A 23,588-nucleotide genomic window follows, 5' to 3' on the forward strand; every position below is an offset into this window, starting at 1 on the left:
AAAGACTTAAAACTGTTTTGATACTAGTCATTTCTAATACAGAGGCTATTTATTTTATGCATTTTATCCAAATCAATATTTCTGAAAACAGAAAACAAGCTACTGTGTCTTAGAAGAAGAATCTGATTACTGATATGTTGCCAAACATTATATTGTATTCATATTTCTTTATCCAGCATATATTTGCTTTCTAGAGGTCTTGGAAAACTTACACTGCAGTAGAATTTCTAAAATATAATTAAGTCCAAAGTTTACTTAATTAAAGACAAATGCAGTTTTATGTTTTTCCTAAAAGCCTGTCAATATATTGCACTAGAGAATTTGAAAAAAGTATATTCCAAATGAAAATATTCAGCATCATCTACGCAGAGCATCATATGAAATATAAAGGCAAGTATTATTAGCATAATTACAAGGCTACTTTAAATTGCTGTTATCAACTGAAAGAATTACTCATGCATCTATAATATTATATTTTCCTTAAAGCATATTAGAAGACTGCACGACTCAGCAAATATCTAACTGCCTTTTAATTATCTTCTACACTTTTTGCCAGAGACTAATGGGAAGAAATCTCAAATCATCAATTGGTTTACTGACATTTCAATGAAACAAAACAAAACAATTCTTTTTCTTTAAAAAGTATAAGTATCATATACTGGACAATGAATATGCATTGTATTCACAAATAAATTTTAAGTGTGTAATTATTGCTTACTAATAGTACTTAAATACTGCTGTACTGCTATTATACATAACTTTGTATTACCTGTTCTGCATAATACACACCTCAAAGAACTGGAGTCAATCCATTTAACAATGCATTCCTATGCTTGTTTGCAAACCTTGTTTTGAAGGCCTTTTAGAGGGCAAACAAGGTTGGGACCAGCTACACTTCAGGAAAAATGTTGTTTCATATGGCAGGAGCCATGACAAAAAATGCTTTCCTATGAGGTCCCACTCAATAAAACTCCCTAGCTGATGGGATCCATAGCATGTCTCTCCTGCCAGACCTGATTGGATGGGTATAAATGGGGAGAAGCAGTCCTTCAAATAACCTGTCATGTGGTGCATTAAAAGCAGTGGTAGGTTTCAATTTTTTTTAGAACCTCTTCTGTAGGTGTGGCCTGCTTTGTGGGAGTGGCTTGCTGGCTATGTGACCAGGTGGGAGTGGCTTGGCAGTCATGTGACTGGGTGGACATGGCCAACTTGTAAAATGTGGTGAAACTCACTTAACAACACTCTTGCTTAGCAACCAAAATGTTGGCTTAGAAACTCTGGCATTTGAAGCACGTAAGTCTTAAAGCTGTCAAATTACAAGACCCTTGCACCCCTAACTCTTTAGAAAAAACCTCCATGTTCAAACTTGACAGCTTTAAGACTTTAAGGTTTAGATAGGACTCTTAGAGGCGGGTGGGGAGATTGGTGAGCCAGCCAATCAGTGAGCGGTCGACAGGTCAAGTGTGGTGCGGACAGGTGGGGGAGGGAGCTGGAACCAGTTCTAAACGGCATGATAGATTTGTGGAACCTCTTCTATAGAAGAGTTTAGAACTGGCAGGAACCCACCCCTAATTAAAAGTCATAACCAATACCCGAAATTGGACTCAGATATATGCAGTTCACAAAGCATAGTATTAACATGTTCAGTTTTTGGACCACACATATAGCTACTGCATTTTGCATTATCTTAAGTATCTGATTAGTCTTCAAGGACGGTCCCTTGAAGAACATACTATGTAATCCATCCCGGAGTGACTAGGTCATGAGTGACTGAAAAATGTAAAAGTATTTTTTATATCTAACTTTTATTTCTTTCCCTATAAATTTCAAGCTTGTGATTTTAGGACAATAAAGAAATCCATTGCTTCCTGGGTAAGATATTCATTTAGATTTATAAGTGGTGCTGTGACATCTCCCCTTCTGCTAGTCTTACCTTCTGCAGGCTAAACTTACCCAATCACTTTATTCTTCACAGGACTTGATTTGCAATCTCTTCATTATCTTGATAGCTCTTTCCTGAAGTTACTCTGTTTGTTAAAATACTTTTTTAAGTGTTTCTTAAAAATTTATCTATATCTTACAATTCATAGATCTTTATTCACAAAAGTGAGAAAATCAGTTTGAAATAATAAATAACTTACTTTCATTATTATTTACTAAGTATTCATCATTTTGTTTTGTTTTTTAAAATTTTCAAAATCATTGTGGTAAGCAGAGCAATTGCCAATAAAAAAGACTAGTTAAATTTTGGAAACAGTTAAAAACTATTCAGATGATAATCTCTATGCAAATCTCCTTCCTGTTATAAAATCCACTAATCCTTATCAGATCAGATCAGATTCTTGCACCCAAGCATACACATAACATTTCAACCACCAATAGATTAGATATAATTGTGCATATTTGTAATCTAAAATGTTTCTTTTGTGATTAGAATCCCTTGGCCTGTGGCAACTAAAACAGCCGGAGCAATTCCATTCATATTGAATACATTTATCCCTTAGAAGATTATTACACAGATAAAAAACCTGTTTGGAGTTCTGAGCTTGGCTTGTCAAGAAAACATTCCCATAATAATCAAAACATTAAAATTATAGGCCATAGCTGTAGATGTACTAATTAGGAATCAGCAGGAGATTCATCAAGTTTCTTGGCACATTTCTTGGTTATGTACATTATTGAGTAGTAAAAGCCGCAGCAATTTTAGTGTCTGACAGTGCCCTTGACAACTGAACAACTATAATACAATATCTATCTCCTTTGCATCTGATTTTAGTAACCATATACCCAGATGTTATGGAATGTAAGAAAGTGAATCCTTTTTCAAAACAAGTAAATATGTGACACTCTTGCAACCCAACTCTGTGCATATTTATTTGAAATCACATCTTACTATGTCAAATGGCGCTCCTTAGGCATTATATTTCATACAGCATCCTAATGTTTATTAATTTAGCAAAAGGCCACTGCCAGGACTATAATTACTACCATTGGAAATTGTATGTGTGTGTGTGTGTGTTTGTGTGTGTGGAATATATCTTGTATCTTGTATCTTGTGGTATGTTTTTTAATTGTTTTGTAACAAATGCGATTACATTGTGCATGCCCTGAGCCTTTTGGAGACATGCTGCGAGATATTATTAACAGGTTTTTTTTTAAGCTGATACAAGTAGCATATCAAAAATTTCTATCAAATTTGGGATCAAAGAAATAAAAGCGGGTAAATTTCTTAAATTTTGCAGGGAATGAAAAATACTCCAATCTTTTCTCAAACAAAGGAATTTTTTAGATATAAAGAGTTTCCTCACAGCATCCCTTGGTATTTAATGGAATCATGGAGACCATATGCATCATTTGAGGAAGAATTCTACAAATGACCATTCACAAACATAGAAATGTACAAAAGTGCGACATTTCCCATATTAGGCTATGTGAAACAGTTATTTTCTACAGCAAATTCTTTTTCATCAGATTTTTGGGGAATAACGGAAGAATATTTTTCCTAGCAAGTAGGAAAGTTGTTAACCCAAGGAAGGGAATATTATTTGTCAGTCTGCAGAGCACATACTTTGAATGCAGAAAGTTTCAATTTCTAACCCGGGTACCCTCAAAAAATTTGGAAGCAAGTGATCACGAAGCCTCTGAGACTGGCTGATAGTCACAGTAGATAAAAAACGGCTTAGGTGGACACACTTTCTCTAAGGACACAGTAGATTTCTATAACTGCCTTGAAACCTCGGAAGTGGCTGTGATTAGAAAAGTTCAGGGATATATAACCACCAATATTTGTCTAGACTTCAAAACTGCCTTCTGTTCTAAGTCTGCTTGCGTAATACATTTCTTCTACTATAGTTATTGCAGAAGCATATCCAATGTTTTCCTTTAACCTAGGCAGAAGGGATCCTTGAAAATTCATCCGATTCAAGATGAATCCCTTCCTGCAATGTTTCATTTATGTTAGGAAAGTTGTTAGAATGTACTTACTGGCATTGCATGTTTTCTATTCTTTTCCTGTAATTACTTTTTGATACCAACATTTACATAACTGGGAATTTTATATTTGAGCCCCCATCAACATGGAAACAAATCTGGAATTGTGTGTACGATATTTATATCCAAGACTGAGGAATTGTACTTTCAGCTTTCATTATTTTATATAAGTCTCTGACCTTGAAGCTGAGGACCGAATAAAACAACAAAACCAAAACTGATCTCTTTGGGTCTAAATTTGAGCTACCTAATTATATGAATGCACAACACATTCATATAAATTAAAGCTGATTCCAGAAACATATAATTAATCATTTTTTTCTTAAGTGGAAGTGTTAGATCTCTAAAGAACAAAATTAATTGATAATTACTACTTCATATTTTTTTTAAACCCTCAAATTTCAAAACCATTCTAACTTTTTACTGACATCTAGTGGATAAGATAAAAATTGTGTCCTTCAGATTCTAATAAACTGAAAATCTTCTAAATATTGACAACCGGGTTTAAAATATTTCTATTACATCTGGAATAAAGCAATGAATGTTCTTATCAGAATGAGGGGAATTCCTAGAATTAACTAGTGCAAAATATTATATTTAACTTGGATCCTAACTCTGATTACCTGTATCTGTTTCAGGCTGGTATCAGGCTAGGATACAATGCAGAGACAGCACTGGTATCACTTACTGATAGCCTTTGTCAGAGCCAGAATAGGGTGGTGTGGTGATATTCTTCAGTGGCTCCCCTCTTTCCTCAGTTTCAATGGAGTTGCCAGGGAAAAATATCACATCTGGTGCTTATATAGTTGCACTTCCCCACCAAACACTGGTACACAACTTTAGGGGTCCATCTGAACTTTCAGCTATTGTTCAAAAGGAATTGCCAGGAGTTCATCATCTGCCCCAGTTGTGCCTTTTCCTTGATCAGGAAGTCTTTCACAAGTTACTCATTTCTTGGTAACCTTACAATTGGATTGCTGCTCTAAAGACCGTCTCAAAATTCAGCAGCACAAGCAGTAATGGGTGCTTTTTGGTATGCTCATATGTTACTGCTGTTACACAAGCTGCATTGGCTGATGGTTGTCTTCCAATTAAAATCTGTTTCTAAAATGTTATATGGCATAGGGCCCTGACATCTGGACATGACTTGTCTCCAATATTTTCTGCCTGCACAATATTTTTCAGCAGGATGGGTGCACTCTTGGTCCCTTCTTTAAACATTGTCATCTTGTGGTTCCAAGGTTGTATTTTCTGGTGCAATTCCCATTTTGTGAACAGCATGCCACAAGAGTTTCTGGAAATAGCACTTCATAGTGCTTTGTTCTGCTTTACAGTACTTTCTAAGTGGTTTACGAAATCAGCATATTGCCCCCAACAATCTGAGACCTCTTTTTACTGAATTCAGAAGGTTGGAAGTCTAAGTCAACCTTGAGACAGTCAGGATTGAACTCCTGGCAGTGAACACAATTAGTCTGCATTGCTGCCTTCTAACTAGTCTTTTCTTCTAGACCTGAGGTTGATTGTTTGTCTATGGATTCTGTCTCGTTTCAGTTGTTTGAGTTTTGTAATCTGTAAACCTGTAAAGGAACAGTCTGGGCTGTCTCTTTGGGTTTTATTTTAATTGTCATTTTTAATTTTAACCCCTTTTTATTATATGGTTATAAATGTTGAGATATTGTACTGTTTCAAAAGAATGATATTTTGTGATATGATTAGAAGTCATTACAATTCTATTACTTAGATAGGTTAAAGTTTTGAAAATAGAGAAAAGAAATAAAAATTCTTTTCTTTTTGAAATTCTGATAACTTACATCAGAAATGATTTTTACTGTACTCTTTAGCAGAGGTGGGTTCCTGCCAGTTCGGCCAAACTGGTAGTAACTTGGTGACCTGGGTCTCTGGAACTGGCAGAGACCCAGATCTGCCAAGCCCCTGAACCAGTTCTTTCGGTGGTGCCTATGGCAGCACCATCTTGTTTTTGCTTTCTGCGCATGTGCAGAGCAAACCAGCAGTAGTGGCAACTGGAACACACCCTATTCTCTAGTATATAAAATTTAACCTAGGTAGCAGTATACTGCATATAGGTAAAGGTAAAGGTCCCCCTTGCACATATGTGCTAGCCATTCCCGATTCTAGGGGATGGGTTCATCGCTGTATCAAAGCTAAAGAGCCAGTGCTGTCGGAAGACATCTCTGTGGTCATGGGCCTGGCATGACTAGATGCCTTAGGCACACGGAATGCTATTACCTTCCCACCAAAGATGGTCCCTATTTTTTCTACTTACATTTTTACATGCTTTCAAACTGCTAGATTGGGAGAAGCTGGGACAAATAACGGGAGCTCACTCCGTTATGCGGTGCTAGGGATTTGATCTGCTGAACTGCCAACCTTCCTGATTAACAAGCTCAGTGTCTTAGCTACTGAGCCACCATGTCCTTCATATTGCATATATAACAATATAAATAAATAACATATGAAAACATGACTCATCTTCTTGATGAGCACACTTGAACTGTGTTTTATTCGGTCAGAGACTAGTAATCTGACCCTTCTACAGAGGAAAAAAACAACAACCCAAGAGTTGTGTCAAATGGATAGAAATACATTTTAGTAACTCTTGGAAAAGACTTCTTTCCCCAACTTAGCAGAAGCTGAAAAATTAAGTCTAGCTTTTATAGGAGATCAATATCTCCTTCAGTTCAAATTCCATTAGACTTAAATCTGCTACAAAACTTTCAAGCCCAAATCCAATTCTACTCCTTCACTTAAAGAGCACCGCTTTTAGCCATTTACCTGTAGATGATTCAGAGTGCATATAAAAATCTATAAAGTTCTCTTTTTTCATGCCATGATCACAATAGTTCTTACACTTTCAAAGAATGCTTATGATGATATATTTCAAGCATTAACTGAGTAAATGTGAGCTATTATAGAATATTTTCAAGATTTTCATCAAAATCTTTATTCTATCCAGTCACCACTTTCCATCCCCCGATGCCAGTGGCATTTGAGAAGAAAACAATTTGGGTAAATGGAAGCACTTTCCACCTTAACAGAGCTACCAAACCGGGCTGTAAGTGTTGGGTCCATCATCTGATGGGAGAAAATTGCTTCTTATCTCTTTGCTACCATCTAGTTGTCTCAGTTTTGAAGCACAGATCTGGTAGCTGAAACCTTGTATTATTTATTTATGAAGTTTAATATCACCTTAACTCAGATGACCTATAAGCTGTTTATAAAAATTAAAATAAGTAAGTTCAGTTTTAAGAAGAACAAATTAGTAACTTAGTCTTAGGAGATCATAAAAAGATCTGTTGTTTCTCATGAAATTTACAACACATCTTTTACAACACATCTTGTAAGACTAAGTTACTAATTTGTTCTTCTTAAAACACATGGTGTCGAAATTTTCCTTTCTAGCTAGAATTTTAGGAGCATTCTCCAGCTATTGTTTTAGCCCTGTTGAAACAATTCTTGTAAAAAGGACAGATTTAAGATTAGGTGTAGCCCTCCTACTTTACTGAATTGAGTACTGGGAAAGCACTGTTTCAAAAGAAAAATAATAGAAAAGAGGTTGTTTTGCTCCATTGTATTATGTCAAAGATTTCTCAAACCATATTTTTTACTTCAAAGTGTCAGTGTTTTACTGACACTAAACCTATGGACAAAATGCTCCAGGCTACTAATGTAATACCCTTTCACCACTAAGCAGTACGTTTGTTAATCTTTCCATTTTCTATACGGCTACAAAAACAATTAAAGAATCTGCATATTTTCTCATAAAGTCTCCATATACTGATTTTTTTCAGTCCAGAAAAGTCATTTTTCATTAAATTAATTTATAAAAATATCTACTAACCACCAACCAATTACTTACAAAAATGCACATAGTCTTATAGTCCAACTCCCTGTTCAGGCAGGAAACCCTATACCATTTCAGACAAATGATGGTCCAATCTCTTAATAAATCTTTAGTGTTTGGAGCACCCACAACTTCTGGAGGCAAGTCATTCCACTGATTAATTGATTTAACTGTCAGGAAATTTCTTCTTTGTTCTAGGTTACTTCTCTCCTTGATTAGCTTTCATCCATTGCTTTTTGTCCTGCCTTTGGAGAACAGATTGACCCCCTCTTCTTTGTGGCGGCCCCTTAGATATTGGAACACTACTGTCATTTCATTCCCAGTCCTTCATTAAAATAGACAGATCTAATTCCAGCAACTGTTCTTTATATGTTTTAGCCTCCAATCCCCTAATCATCTCTGTTGCTCTTCTCAGTACTCTTTCTAGAGTCTCAGCATCTTTTTACATTACTGGATGCAGTACTCCTTAGATTTATTCTCTGTTAGGAATTTAATTCTCCTTGATATTTCAACAAAATGCATATTGCAGAGTTTCCTAACTATTATGTATTCATGGACTGATTGACACGTTTATTTATTTTAGACAAATGTTAGTTGCATTTCGAATTGTGGAAATCTTATAACTAACTTCATTTTTATTGCAAGCGTCTTCTGTTTACTGAGATTATAATTCAGGATGTTCATAAACTCAACCATCACTTGATAATTTAATTTTTAATACTCTTAGCCATTATTCTGTTTGTATTGAAAAAGCAATGAAGAGGATGGAACATTGCCATTCTTAAGAGCAATTCAAAGAAATAAAAGAGATTTGTAATCCATTTTACTGGAGAGAATTCCAAATGCCCAAAATAAAATGCATGGTTTAAGATCAAGGACAAATGTAGTTTCACTCATCAAGCTTAGTGATCTGCTATATCTTCTATGCATGTCAGAAACAGTAATAAGAGTAATAGTGATGTCCAGTGAAACTGAATAATTTCATAGTAAGCCCCACTTTGCAGTAACATCACTATGCAAGCCCATCTTTTATGTTCCTGCATTGTTATATCTTTAGGGAAGAGCGTGCACATTGACATTGCTATACAGTAGATGCTCAGATCCTACAAAAGCATTTCTTGCTTTTTGCTTATTAGTAAAAAAAAAAAAAAAGACCAGGAAGCTCAGCTCACTTGTTTTCCACTAGTAATTGCCAATGATCATCTGAAAGCAACTTTCTGTTACTAGCTTTTTCATTTTTATCAAGCATATTGTAAAATCCTTGCTATAAGTAATTGGAGAAGAGACAAAACAATGTTCTGTTGAATAAAATAAAGTTCTATTTAAAAAATAGAAAATAAGGAATTCATTCAATTTTTAGATTTCAAACCAGAGCACAGCAAAGCAGAATAGCTTTATTTGGCCAAGTGTGGTTAGATATGCAAGGAATTTGTCTTCAATACACAAGCAATCAGTGTACTTGCAAAGCAGCAGAAAAGTACAGCATCCTAATCATCATCATTGTCTGGCTAACATTGGCAAAACCTACCTGATAGTGAAAGATCCAGCAAAACAAGAAGCACCAGGCAATTACAAGTCACTTACCTGCTTACCAACAACTTTCAAATTGCTAACTGGTCTGATAGCTGATGGAGCCCAATGGCATCTTGTTGAAAACAAGCTCTTTCCAACTGAGCAGAAATGAAACCACCCCAATAGCAAAGGAGCAAAATATCAACTCCTAATTGACAAGATGATTTTGTAAAGAAAAGAAAGACACCTGGATATAGCATGGATTAACTAAAAAGCCATCTGCCTCTCTACCACTTGACTGGATTATTAAGTGTCTAGAAATAATAGGAGTCGGTAGAAACATCAGATGCTTTGTGCAAAGATCAATGGCTCAATGGAAGACATGGTTGAAGGTCAATGGTGAGAGACTGGAGATATTAATATGAAGTGAGGAATATGTCAAGGAGATTTACTACCAATACTACTATTTGTCACTGTCAACAATACTGAGTAACTCAGGCCATGGCTATCAAACATCTCACTCCTTTACATGGATGATCTGAAGCTCTATGGAAAAACACCATCTGAAATAGAATCACTGCTCAACACTGTCTGTATATACAGCCAAGATATTGCAATGGAGTTTGGACTGGACAAATATGCCACACTGACAATCAAAGTAGGAAAAATAATGAAAGCTGAAAGAATCAACATGCCCTATGAAAATAACATCAGTAGTCTGGAAGAAGATGATTGCTACAAATACTTGGGTATCCTTCAAGTTGACAACATCAATCACAGTCAAGTAAGAAAAAGATTAGAGATGACTACATAAGATATTGAAGCAGATCTTAAAGTCCACACTTAATGGGGGAAATACCATCAAAGCAAACAACACCTGGGCAATTTCAGTTATTAGATATACAGCTGGAATGGATTGGACTCAAGCAGAAATAAAAGCAATGGATATATAATGACAGTGAATCATGCCTTTTATCCTTGCAGCGACATTGACAGAATCTACCTACCAAGGTAAATAGATAGGTGTGGAAGGTTGCAAGTATACCAAATGGTTGAAAAAGAAAAAGAAAAGGCTTTTGAAAAATATCTAAAGAACAATGAAGAAGATGCACTGAAGTAATATTCCTACACATTAGGTTCTGATGTTTCCACTTCAAGTCTTGGGAAATTATAGAACCCAAATATGTGAAGGACTCTACTACTGACACCATAGATAGGTGAATCAAAACCATACGGTTGAATATGGCAATAAAGAGTAAAATGGAAGGGCTCCTCATAAAATCCACTATCATCTGTTCAGTTTTAAGTATATTCACCTCCAGATTGTTATAGTTCACTACAGGTTGAGTTGTTCAATCTTCCATCTATATGCAGATTCATCACTGTCTCAAAATGAGGCCAAGACTGTTATATTGTCTGTGAACTTCAGAACTTTAACAGAGGATTCCCTTGAGGTGTAGTTATTGATATAGAGGGGAAAAAGCAATGGAGAGAGCACCCAGTCCTAAGAACACACAGTCCTAAGGGATGCCTATGCCAATTGCCCATGTAGTGGTGTATGTTCTGTATGTTAAATAAGTATTATAACAGGACCAATCTAAAGATTGTCTAGAAGACCATTGATCCAATTTAGTTTAGTGGTTAAAACATCAGTCTAAATCTATTGATGGGGCAAATTAAAGGAGGAAAAGTAACATTCCCTAGCATAACAAACAGTAACATTTAAGGTAGTGGAAGCAGAAAAACAATACATTGAAAGAATGTCAAGAAAATGTGCCTAAAATCTTTTTTTGTAATAGATGAAAGGTTAATAATGGGCAATGTCCATTCCTGATATCCAAAAACAGTCAACAGTCAGTGCTGATCCGTCCATGATCACTATATCTAGCTACCAGGAAATAATTGCAAATTCATGCTTCTCAGACACATACTGTATTGAAAACTTCAAGCATATTGAAATGTGCACAATGTTTTGTTACTACGTATTTGTGAGAAAGAATAAACTCTTTAAGCAGTTTTATACTAATAGGAATCTGTCATTGAATCACCTACTGTGGAGGGAACTGTGATTGAACTCTTCACTATGCATATTCATGAAAAAATTAAAAGAAATTATGCATAATTTACTGCTGCCTGGGAACTGAATTGACATGTGTGATTTCAAAACTTTACAGGGGATATAAAGAAATCACAAAGTATTTTTAAAATTCACTATCATTTGGTGCACGTTTAGTGTCAATAATTTCAGCCACATAAACTTGTTTGTTGTTTGTTGTTATTTATTTATTTATTTATTTATTTATGATTTGATATGGTTTTATTTGATTTCTATAGCTGCTCATATCTACAAATGACTCTGGATGGCTCACAATTCAAAACTTTCCAAGATGCCAACTATTTACCACTCTGCAACCTGTCAAGAGAATCAGTGATATCATTTGTTAACAAAATATGGGATTAGATTACTGAAACGGTGAAAAACTGATATTTTAGATTGTATTATTGAAATTACAAAGACATAGCAAAACAACTATTTCTAAGCTTTACTTCTACAGACTGTATTTTTGAAATGGTATAGAAACGTAAATAAAATATTATACCATACAGACAGTGTGAAGAAAATTGATGACTTATTATATCTTAGATATTGTGTACTTAGATCAGTACATCAGTTAACTATTAAGTAAAAATAATTTGAAAATCCTCATTCTCTTTTCAGCTGTCAAAATAATACATTTAGTTAAAAATCTATATCAAAGTGAACTGTCACCCACAGGCAATCCATTTGCAAAGATGGAGACGATAAAATACATCTTAGTTATGTCCACTTCACTGCAGCAAGTGACCTCCAGGTCCTTAGTGATTCATTTTAAAAACACTTTAGACAAGGCAGTGTTATGTGTGTTGAACAGAAGTGTCTTTCACATTTCTTTTAAAATTAAATGCCAATATTCTTTGACAAGGGTAAAAATGACAAGATGGAGAAGCAACAATGAGAAATGAACAAAAAAAGTAAAAAAAGTAAATTTCAATGTTGCAGGTGACTACATTACCCCGAGATCTCATTTTCACTCATAAGAGCTCATCTTCTAAAATTATCCTTATTTTCTGCTCTTAGGCTTTTTTTTATGGCTTTAGGATGGATCTACCTTTGCTCACAGATAGTTAGAAAGAAGGGACAAAATAACCACTTTGGATTATAAGCGTTGTAAATTTAATGTGAACACAACCACATCCTATACAACAAACAGGAATTTGATAATATATGATAAAGCCATAATGTATAGGACCAAGTTTTTAATTTGTTCTGCGATATATGTAAAAATTGTTGCAATGCCCTGTTGAATTGGAACAGCACATAAGATCTAATTTGTCAGTCAGATATTGTAAATAGGCAGGCTGGCAGGCACGCGGTCACAACCAGCGAACTAATGTGCTGAAGCTGACCAGGCTGTTTGCTAAGGACACTAGCCAAATGAATACCGATGGATGCTGGTAGGCAGAATTTCTTTTTCTTATTTTCTTCCCCAAAAAGGTGTGTCTTATACTCCAAAGCGTCTTGTACTCCAAAATTACGGTATATTACACTCCTTGAAAATTCAACACGACGTACCAGAAAAGTCCTGAACAATACAGACACTGGTTCAATTTCACCTGATACAATTTTACATGAAACCCAAAAGTCCTGAAGATATAATCAGAGAAAGGTTATAACCAGAGAGCGGTTATAAGAAAAAATACATTTTTCTGTGTTTTAAATTTAGCGCCAAAGTACCTATTCCTTTAAAGTATCTCTTACAATTTTTGCTTTTGTATGTTGCCATGTCTACATGTCTAAAGGCTTGTTTTGAATCAGAAAAAAAACAGGAGGCATAAATAAATTATATCAGAATGCATTTGTGATGAAACAAAGTATGGTGCTCAAAATTTTTGGCAAACAAAATCAGCAACATTTTGTAAAACATGATATGATGTTAGAATGCCAAATTGCACATCATGACTGATCAACTAACTGTGACTTTGGGTAATAAAGATTCCACATGGATCATGTTGCTCAAACAACATCTTGAATATAGAGGCAGACAATATTATTCAGAATTCCCTACAAACAGCTTAATATTTCCCTTTCCATTTATCACTGTCCAATAATGTTGCTTAAGGTAACAGCAGAAAAGATAATTTTGGAATGAAAAGCCCGACACCATAAGAGAATGCTATTTATTTTTACAGGTTAAAAATGTCATGCCTAATACCATAATTTGTTATCAGTCATATTTATTTAAATTGTCTAAAACACATGAAACAGTCTGAATTATTAAATAAATTGTAACATTTATGGAATGAATATCCTAGAGAAATAATAATACAATGGATGTTAAGTATAACTTTTTTCTCTGGAACAGTCTTGATGTAAAGTTGATGCCTGACTTTTATATTTAACAATATCTATAACTTTTTAAAACTTGAAGTTGAATTTATGGTGGATTATTTTAAGAAAGTCTATTTTTATATGGTAACATATTATTTATGCCTGATCTCCTTTTAAATGTGTTAAATTTTGACTCAAATTTTTTGCTACTGCAGTTTATTGAAACTAAAATTCAAAAACTGAAGATTGTTCTATAAACTTTTTCCATATAGATCTGATATCTCTTCTTTCTCTGATTCTTTGATCATTCTCAGCTAATGATCTCATAAACTTTTTTTGGCATGGAATGTTATATTATTATTATTTTCAAAATTCAAATTACAGTGGCCTACATATTGGTTTAATATGGAAAAGATTCTTAAATTCTTGAAGCTTACAATTGAATAAAATAATAAGCAATACTACATAAGTTAGGATAATATTTAAATGATATATGCAGTTATATTAAGATTCATTTCATTTCCAGACTATAAATTTAGGGAAAAATCGGATTTTTCAACTAATAAATATCAAATATTTATTTATTTATTCTAAAAATATTAATAAATATATCATACACATACACAAATATATAAATATACATATTTATGATACTTCCAGTCAATTTATTCATCTGTGGTGTTGTGAAAGGAATTCTTGTGAAGACTTTGATCTTGATTATAATCTTGATATTCCTTGACAGTATTTTATCCCAGTATAATTAAGCCTTCCTAGCTAAGAATGGCTTCTGCTACATGCTACTACCATGCTGAAACATCATAGTAAATGTGTTTAAGAATGTAATCTTAATAAAGTATTAGGTTAATTGTATGCAATGCTCAATTTAAAATAGGGTTTTGTTATCAGCTACTCAATAGAAATGAATGTATTATCTATATGTCTATGATAATTTCAATCAAAGCTATACATAATTAAACAACATTGTAACACTGCTTAGGATTCTGTAATGAGGCATATTTACATATCAGCCTTTTCATTTGCTTATTGAATCAGTTTTGAAGTGATGAAGCATAATGGTAGAGAGTTTAAGCAAAATACCCAGGATGTTCTGGCTTCGAAGCTTAAATTCACCATGAATATTCATGAAGTTCTACAAGAATCATTATTTTTATCTTTAAACCTATTAAAAATAGAAATAATAATATTAGCTTATTCTACAAGAATACATCTTGGGATAATATCCCCTTGAAAACTAAGTTTAGATGCTTACCTTTTAAGTTTTAAAACTAATATTGCACTGGTATAGTAATGAATAGTGATATTGGAATGCAGAACTTTTAAAAGAACTATCTGAATTACAGAATGATTATTTCACTTATTAGAAAAATGGGAAGTTTATCCAGAACTTGTTTCTTTCTGTGGCAGTGGCACTAAAGAGATATGAAAATACCAAGAGGTACTTCTTAAATTACAGGTAGTAAGATTCAATTTGATGTGGAGAATCAAGTTTCAAAAAAAAAACAACAATCCCAAAAGAAATAAACAAATAAATATCAAGCAATCCCAACAAATTCTATATGTGACTTAATTCAAGGTTAGATCATAGGCTATGAAGAGTTTATAAAAGTAAACAAAAGGTGTTGAAAAATCAAGAAGGTGGTAGTCCCTTTAGAAACCAAGTTTTCAGCCAGATAGAAACAAGGATTTTATTTAAGTAAGTTTCTGAAACATTTCCTCTTTTAAGGCAGAAATAGCAGGGTTAAGTAAAAGGCAGCAGACTCCATAGTGTTCAGTCCTTGGTGCTTTCTAAGTTTGGCTGTTTGCTTGAAGATATTTTATTACCCAACTAGATAACATCTTTAGTACATTTATCCTAACAGCCACTATGTAAGAGAAACATGCAGAAGACTAGCAAAGCATATGAACATCAAGCAGAAGTCCCAATACACAATGAAAATTCTTAATCTCACAAAAGTGGATAGATTAAACTAGGGGTCGCCAACCAGAAACCACTCTGTGCAAACAAGCAAAGTCCCATCTGCAGAATGCAAGCAGCACACAAAACCATGTCCCTTCTAGTCGGTGGAAAAACCATTCTCCATGGAACTGGTTCCTGGTGCCCACAAAGTTGAGGATTGCTGGATTAAACCATAGTTTTGACTGAGAAACTGTCAGCATCCCAGACCAAGCTAAATTCCAAAACTTGAGGGAATTCCTAGAAGCTAAATATTCAGATAAATCAAGCTCCAAGAGAAAAACACAGAAATATACAATATTTATACATTATTCAAAATAAACAATAACAAAGCTAAAAGGGAACAAAAAGAGGAGAACACTTGCTTGTCAGCAATTATCAGCAAAATGAACAGGGATTAATACCAGGATTAACACCAGACAAACAACCAAGCAGTAAACAATACCTTAATCAAGGAGCTACCAATTGAGAGAAACAATCAGCCAGTAAATGGCAGCCTAATCAAGGAACTATGAAGGAGAAAACAATCTTCCCACCAACACTAACAAGGCAAGATATTGTATATAAATAGAGAACAAATCCCACTCACTTCTAGTACTAAAGATGTTAATTAGATATTTGTTACTAATCTGGTAACAAATATCTGCAAACAAAAAAGGAACCAAAAACTCTATAGTTTAACCCTGAGCTGCATGTTCCCTCTATAGATTTATAAGTAATTTACACCAGTGTAAATAATTTAACAACTGGCTCTCTGCACTAATGATTTCTTCCAACAACCAGTTCCCCCAACTGCTCAGAAAGATAACAATTGCTTCTTTCGAAGTGGTGTGAACTGGCTGAATCCCACTGATTTATACTTAATATTATTGTTATACATAATTTAAAAATTGTTCTGCAATTCCTATTAACTTTTACTTTTCCCCATACGAGTTTTCCATACATAAAGAACTGAAACATGATATTTCTATTCAAATTAGCCTTTTTTGCTGGGTTGAGTTTTTTTTAATAATATAGAAATTGGTATTTAATTCTGTAATTCTTATTTAAGGTTATTTATATAAAGAATTTAAGTTTGGACTGTTATTGCTATATTGTAGAGAAACAAAACATGAAGCATATTCAGCCAGTGGCTGAATTTCTATCCACTCTGTCTGGTACATGAAGTGGACTGTGTACATTTATATAAATTACTTAAGTTTATACACATATATTTCTTGGATGGTTTAGAATGGAATTTGTTGCAGATTTTCACTTTGCTATATCCATGTGCATTAGCAATAATAAAATTACTTTATACAATGGCTCACCTAGACTTTTAGTAATGATGATAAGTGGCTGTAGAAAAAAACTGCAATAACTTTTAATAAAATATATTTGGGTATTATCTAAACATTCTCGGATAGAAATAATAGAAGGATATAGAAGAGTAGAGAAAAAAAATAAAGGATGAACAGATTTTTTTTAAAAAACTTTTCATAAATGTTATATTTTGAGTGTGTAAACCAACCTTGGTAATAAATATTAAATTTAGTTTTGATAATCAACAAACATTTAACTAAATTTAATACAGATTTTTAATACTTTCCATTTATCTTGAAAAAATGAAATCCTCTAAAAATAAAAGGTAATTATCTTTTGTATGTTGAATGATTTTCTTTCTTGATTATAGCTTGTGACTGCTGAATTGTTGTGTGATATTATCAGATTTTATTAATTGGCTTGATAAGAGAGGCCACCTTCATAGACCTTTTAGTTAAATATGGCTTTATAATTCTAAGCTATTGTACATTGTGAATTACATTAAAGTTCTTTCTTAAATACCCTTGACCTCATTAAAAATAACAAGACCTCTCTATAGCTTTGCAAGCACTTAGCTATGCTGAAGGGTGTTGCAAAGAGGGTGGAATATATTATAAAGTGCCATACAAAATCCAAACTAGGTATGCAATTAGTGAACTAATAATACAGGTGCAAAAGTAATTCCTTAGAAACTGTTAATTTTGACATCAGTAAGTAATTATCATATGTTGCTAATACAGCATAAATGCATAGCTCTTGCTGGTTTAATAACATGGCTCCAGAAAAGATAGGATTTTAAACATTGTAAATATAATCTTAATATCAGAAACATAAAAATATAGAATATATTTTATACAATTACACTGTATTGCTAAGTAATTAAAAAAAACCTCTACATTATTTTTCTGGATTACACTGTGAGACAAGCATAATGTGGCTCAGAATGAACACCTAGTTGGTTGTTTTGTTTTGTTTTGTTTTTATTTACTTTTCTATAACAGCTAGAGCAAATATAGCTTCTCTGCTTTCTCTGTAATGGTGCCCTCCTTGTAGAGCATTTTCTTCCCTGATGTTAGGTTTTCTCCTTCTGTGCTTTGAGAAGTCCCTCAGGACTTGATTATATCATCTCAACTTGGGGGTCTTTGACAACTGGAGACATTTTTCAATGTTCCACTGTGAGTAATATTTGAGCCATAATGTTTATATATTTTAATTGTTTATATTACATGTTATTGTATTATATATAAAATGTATATATTATTATATACATATAAAATGTATATATTATACATTTTAATAGTTATTGTTATGCTTTTATAATGATATTATAATATTTATTATAATATTTTTATTTAACTTTGTTTTAGATGGGTGGCATATAATTGAGATGGATGGATGGATGGATGGATGGATGGATGGATGGATGGATGGATGGATGGATGGATAGATAGATAGATAGATAGATAGATAGATAGATAGATAGATGATAAATAGATGTCCAGTTATAATAAATTTAGATTTAACTGCATATGAGTTTTCTTCTTCATATTGTACTTGTGGTGCTAGCCTTAAAATGTTGAGTGAAAAAATGTTTGTTTTATCATGAATATTTAAGAATTGCTTTAATATAGCCCAGAAATATCCATAGCCTTATGCAAATTTCCACCTATCGCCTGAGAATAGTTCCTGATTTTATTTTAATTTGGTTGATAATACACAATACTCCTACCTTTGTGTATCTGTTAGTTTTATATACTGCCTTTATTCTAGAAGTATAAGGTTGCTACTCAATATAGTTCTATAGTTCCATTTCCTTGTCTATCTTATCCCCATAGATATTCTCGCAAAGTTGGTTGGATTTTAAAAAGTGGCAGATTCTCAGCTGCTCATGAATTTCCATGGCTCAAATTGGATTAGGGCTGGATCTACCTGATGTTCATTCAATACTTAATCCAATGTGATTGATTGATAAAAGCCCACTGAAATCCCTGGTAATATTGGAAATGTGATTATTTTTCAGAAATCAGTTCTCATTGCAAAAATGCAATATTTATCTTCCATGTCATTCTGTAAGAATAGATGATTATGGAAATTATTTGTCATTAAAAACATTTATATTCACTGTTTTCCATATTTTGTTCTCAGCCTGAAAATAAAATAAAAAATACATTGTTTTTAGGTCAATTTAAACCTACAGAGATGATAGCTATTAACCACTGGCAGAGAGTTGCAGGAGTCTGTCACACCCGAAAATGGCCCTCTTGAGCTCCATTTCCCTGGGAGAGAAAACGGAGCTAGGGAGGGCTGTTTTTGCTGGCAGAGGTTTGCAAGAAGCTGTCGCAGCTGAAAACAGAGCTCAGGAGCCTGTTTTAAGTGGCACAGCACTCAGCCACCATAGGTGACCCCGACATGAGTGATGTTGGCCACACCCACCCTGACCATACCCATCCCGCCCTTCCAAGGTCAAACACAACCGTGATTCAGCCATCAATGAAATCAAGTTTAATACCTCTCTGTTAAATCATTCTGCCTTGCTTTGTGAACTTTGGTTACTGTTCTCCTTAACTTGAAATTTTTTAATTACTAAACTTTTATATACTGGATTATCATTATAAATGTTATAATTAACTGAAACTGGACATATATGAACATATTTGCTTGGAATTCTTTTGAATCAGTTTAGCTATTGCATTTTATTCCCTGGCTGGTACATTTCAGCTGACTGTTTCTATTCAAAAGTAGAGGCAGGTGCCAATTTGGATTTGATTGTGCAGAGTCCTTGGTGCTCTGCCTGAGCTTGGTTATATTTTTGCCACTATTTCATCACCAAACCAGGTAACATTAACAGTGCTTACATCCAAGCCTAGAGAGCACCAAGAATCCCACACTTTATCTATGTAGTACAAATATTCTTCTCTATCAGATCTAATTGTTTACTGTTATTTTACATTCCCAGTCATTCATCAAGGATTAGACCTACATTACTGTGCTAATACAGTATCTCTCAGTAGTACACTGGAAATGTTTTAAATTCATCTTTACCAGTAAAACCTAAAAACTACTTTCTTTATATTGGGAAATTGTGTCCTTTCACAGTCTTTATCAACATCAATTGTCCAATATAACTTCGTAGTTATACTGGAGATTGCATGATTTTTACTTCTATAAGGAAAAAATATATGTTTTCTATTAAAAACTGGTTATTTACTTTTAACTTTTTGTGGGGGAAAATCCTCTCATGCTTTCAATGATAACACTGTTTCAAAGCTGCTTCTTCTTCTTCTTCTTCTTCTTCTTCTTCTTCTTCTTCTTCTTCTTCTTCTTCTTCTTCTTCTTCTTCTTCTTCTTCTTCTTTTTGTCATTCAGATATCTTGACCTACCACATAAAAGTATTCCAATTAAGACTTTTCTTGTGAAAGATTATGGATTGGATTTGTCATTTAAATACCAGTTATCTTTCTTGGGTTTTAGATGAATGGTATATGCAACATTAAAAAATGGAGGCATTTTCAGAGATCATGACCACTGTAAATTAAATAATATTACAGTCTAAACCACACATTCATTATCGGTAAAACATTTATATACTTTTATCAAAATAACTGTTTCCAGAAGTGCCATCATATAAGAAAAATGAGAGAGAAGTGAAGAGGTCACATAGACTTGTGCTATCATAATAGGGTAAATATGAAGCAATATATTTAAAATAAAATTGCCATGCACTAGTGTGATAAGGGAATCTCTACTTATTTTTGATGAAATTATTCTTCTCAGCAAATGTATCAAGGCTAATAAAAAAAGGCCAGGAATGAATATTATATGGTGTTTGGAAAATGTTATTGAGATAATAAGATAATGAAAGTAGGAAAAAGGATTATGACCTGATCCTTTATTCTGGCAGAATTTGCACTGGGCAAAAAAAGCATGATCTTATAGTTGAAACCTGTTTTATAAAAACTGACTATATTTGCTATCAGGCTAACAGTTCTTCTCAGGGGCCATTTTTCCTGTGACAAGATTAATAAACATTTCAAAGATCTTGTTTTGTAATACTTACACATACATTTTTTCTGTTTTGTACTCCTAGAAATCAGCTTCTGATATACAGCACATGCATTCATCAAAATAATAATAAAAAAAACTATTTTTGTTGGTAGAAATGCTTTATATCAATAGTAGGATTTAGATTTCCCAACTGTATCTTTTGAAAAAGATAATGTTCTGGAGAAGGTTCCAGAGATTTCTTTCCCCACTATAATATACTGTAGAGAGAATTTGTTTTTATTTTTTGTTCCTGCATCCTTGTGGAAAAATGAAGGGCTTGATAAATGTGTTGTAATTCTGCTGGGCCCTCTTGCCAGAGCTTGTCAATCCAAAAGCAGTGTTTCAAAATCAAAAGTGCCCACAGCTTCTAAATCACTTCTAAACCAGTGTTTTAAACACACATTCTCTTATTCTTTTTCTGAAAGAACTACTTATTAATTAATTAAGTTTACTTGCTGCCCAGCTCTACAAATCCTGGGTTTTTTGGACATCTTATGTCCAGGAGCACCTAGTTCAGTTCAAATTATTTTATTATGATTATGGCTCAAAATAAAATTCAAAATTAAAGCATACACATTGCAATAACGAGTAGAGAAAACCTACATGTGACTACTTATTTTTAGTTTTCTTTAATTAATTGGATTTTTTAAAAAGAATACAAACAGTCTATTTTATTCTTAGACATATCTTTTTGCCTTGGTGAAATGCCATGCAATATTATTGAGTGCAGAGTGCTACCATGCTTTATAAAGTATTTTGTGCCATTTATTCCAGTAATCATTATTATGTTGCATAACTTCACACAAAGAAATAAGCCACCTATTGACCACAAGCTCAGCCAGTGACAACAGCAAAATACATTTTAAAAGGCTGTGGGTACCAAAGAAGTAGGTCATTCTCAATATACACATAAAAATCATCCAATACCACTTATTCATTTGGGTTGGAGTGCTTAGTCTTTTATGCATATTTATTTCCTTCTCCATTTAAAATTGTTTTATTTCATTTTCATTTTCATTTTATACAATCACATATATACTGTGCATGATTAAGGCCATATAACATTAAGCAATAAACACAACTCTTCTTATATTCCAAAATACAGAACCAACATAACGCTTCAACCCTCCATACACCCTTTCTTTCTCCTCCCTCCAACTTTCCTTTCTCCCCTTCAGCATTCCCCTCTTCTACTTCCCCTCCCCCTCTAACGTTCCTTTCTCCCCCTCCCTTCCATCTCACCCTCCTTCCATTCCCCTCTCACTCCCTCTCTACCCCTCTCTCTTCTTTCCCTCTACTCCTCACTTCGGTGTATTTCTACTATTCGTCAATGTATTCGGCTTCTTATTTTATACCAAAATTAGAAAAAAAAGAAAAAGGCAACAGTATACAAGTGCATTCTTGTTATTTTAAAGATTAGCATAAACTATGTTTCCCCCCTCCCCCCCTCCCCCCTATGATCCCCCCTCCCTTCCCCCCTTCTGACTTCCCAGATCCCGTACCCGGTATAGCTTTTTATCAAACACAGTCTGGAATATATTAAAACCAAGTAAGTTAAAAATTAAAAGAGAAAAGAAAAAGGTAAAAGAAAAAAATAAGAAAAAAAAGATCAATAAACTCTCTGTATTGAGTTCAGCTTCTTATCATTACAAAAACTTAAGCAGTTTACATCATTCCTAATCTTAATCAATTAATTACCTGCAGGATTTCAAAATATATTAAAACCAAGTAAGTTAACCAAGTAGAATTCTTCTCTAGCTAGGGGCCTTATCTCTTTATCTAGATATCTATCTGTTTCAAAACCCTTAATTTGTCCCTTTTATACCTCCTTCCTCTATGACACAATTTAAACACATCTCAAATTCTTCTCTCAGTTTTCTCTTCCAGCTCTTCTCGTCCCTGCCTCTGTCTGTATCCATATACATACACACACACATACACACACACACACACACACACACACACACACACACACACACACACATATATATATATATATACATACATATATATATATATATATATATATATATATATATATATACACACACACACACACATACATACACATACATATCTTTTATATTCATTCGTACTCCTCTCATATATGCTCCGCCTTAGTCTCCTGCAAGCTCCCTGGATGTATCCTTCCAAGCAGTATATTCAAATAACAATTTTTACAATCATCAATATACTTTCCGTCTCAAAGTAAGCTCTCATTCGACCTCCACTACCCTCCCGTCTACACCACACCTCCCACCTCCATCCAAGCTGGGCCGCGATCCAGGAGAATCACGACAATCTCCGCCCTCCTCACCCTGGAAAATGAGTCATCAGTAATTTATATAAAAATTCAAAATTATCCATCAAGTCTTTTTAAATCCCATACAATAAATCTTCCAAAGAGATCAGCATCAGTTCGTTCAGCCTTAATGTCTCTTCATCGGTATACAACTATACCATTTTATGCAAAACAAAAGTCACAGAATGTTGACCAAGTTCAAAATTAAGAAAATATTTTGGGTCAGTTAATT

This window comes from Thamnophis elegans, chromosome 6, assembly GCF_009769535.1.
Source record: "Thamnophis elegans isolate rThaEle1 chromosome 6, rThaEle1.pri, whole genome shotgun sequence".
NCBI lineage: Eukaryota > Metazoa > Chordata > Lepidosauria > Squamata > Colubridae > Thamnophis > Thamnophis elegans.